Here is a 1726-nt window from a genome sequence, read left to right as displayed (position 1 = left end):
AGGAATCGTAAAACTCCTTGGATCTTTTAGTTTGTTGGGTAGCTTATTCTGAAGAATGGTTGAGCAAACCGCGTTCAGCTCCACATGCGACCTTTATCTAACTTTCATTTATTTGCTAGAAGCTCTTTTAAAAATTTGACTGCGTATGGCATCTGCGAAAGTACTTCAATAAACGGTAAGTTAATATGTAAGTTCTTTAAAAGTTTAAGGAATTTACCAAATTGTTCATCTGAGCGGTCTTTCCTTGTTGCATTGGGGTATGGCACACGAGGTTTATATTCTAGACTTACCAATTTTTGTTCGTTTTAGCCTACCTCATTCTTACCTTTGTTTACCACCAGTTTTGGCCTTGGTTTTGCCACTAACCCTTCCTCATCATGAATGGCAATTGTGTTGGGTTACTCCATTGGGTTAGATTCAGTGTTGCTTGGCAGGCTACCTTGTGTTCATTCGGAAATCAACTTGGCGAGCTGCCCAATCTGAGTTTTGAGCCGTTGGATTGATGCTTGTTGATTTTTGAGTGCCGTCTCGGTATTCTAAAAACGAGTCTCTAACACCAAGATGAATTTGATTAGCATCTCCTCAAGGTTCAGCTTTTTCTCTTGCTGCTATAGTGGTTGCTAAAAGCCTGAAGGGGGTGGTGGTTTCTGGTTTCCTTGGTCTTCCCATGAAAAACTTAGGTGATTCGTCTAACCTGCATTGTAAGTATTGCTGTAAGGATTGTTTTGAGATCGAGGATTATTACCCATGTAATTTAACTACTCGTTCTCCATGTTGTGGCCATAAGGTGGGTATTTTGAATTGCTCGATCCACCTCCATTTGCTTCGCACTGCATTGCTGGGTGAACCTGTAAAGAACTAAGAAAACCATCAATTTTCTTATTCAAGAGTTCTACCTGATTAGAGAGCATGGTGACCAAATCGATGTTATAAACATCAGCTGTTTTCGTTGGCTTTGTCCTCATGACTTGCCACTGATAGTTATTCAGTGACATCTCCTCTATAAATTCATAGGTATCTTCAGGTGTTTTATTATTGATGGTTCCGCTAGCAGCTGCGTCAACCATTTGTCGAGTCGAATGATTTAGGCCATTATGAAAAGTTTGAACCTATAGCCAGAGTGGTAACCCATGATGAGGGCATCTTCGCAAAAGGTCCTTATATGTCTCCCACGCATCGTAGAGTGTTTCTAAATCCATCTGCACAAAAGAAGAGATATCATTACGTAATTTAGCCGTTTTAGCCAGCGGAAAGTATTTTAGTAAAAACTTTTAGGTCATTTGTTCCTAAGTAGTGATTGACCCCCGCAGTAATGAATTCAACCACTGTTTAGCTTTGTTTCTTAAAGAAAAAGGGAATAACTGAAGGCGAACGGCGTCATCAGAAACACCATTAATTTTAAATGTATCGCATAGTTCCAAAAATTTTGCTAAGTGAATGTTGGGATCTTTGTCCTGCAAACAATCAAACTGAACAAATTGCTGTATCATTTGAATTGTGTTAGGTTTCAGTTCAAAAGTATTTGCAGCTACAGCAGGTCTAACTATGCTCGATTTAGTTCCTGTTAAAGAAGGTTTAGCATAATCATACATAGTTCCTGTTAAAGAAGGTCTAACTATGCTCGATTCAGTTCCTGTAAAATCTTCGGGGTTGATTTGATTAAAGATGCTAAGCAGAAAGTAAAAGTAATCAGTGAAAGTCTGAAAGCAGCTTCAGATCGTCAGAA

General features: G+C 39.0%; 1 non-coding gene across 1 annotated transcript; it reads left to right on the top strand.

The window, feature by feature from the left end:
* Window positions 1-1125: 1125 nt before the first annotated feature.
* LOC128296207 (small nucleolar RNA R71) lies at window positions 1126-1232 on the top strand. Its single transcript, XR_008286756.1, has one exon. It is a non-coding gene; the product is annotated as a small nucleolar RNA R71 (small nucleolar RNA).
* Window positions 1233-1726: the final 494 nt, after the last annotated feature.

Source organism: Gossypium arboreum, chromosome 7 (genome assembly GCF_025698485.1).
Source record: "Gossypium arboreum isolate Shixiya-1 chromosome 7, ASM2569848v2, whole genome shotgun sequence".
NCBI classification, from domain to species: domain Eukaryota; kingdom Viridiplantae; phylum Streptophyta; class Magnoliopsida; order Malvales; family Malvaceae; genus Gossypium; species Gossypium arboreum.
The sequence above is the reverse complement of the archived record's forward strand: the minus strand, read 5'-3'. Positions and strand labels throughout refer to the sequence as shown.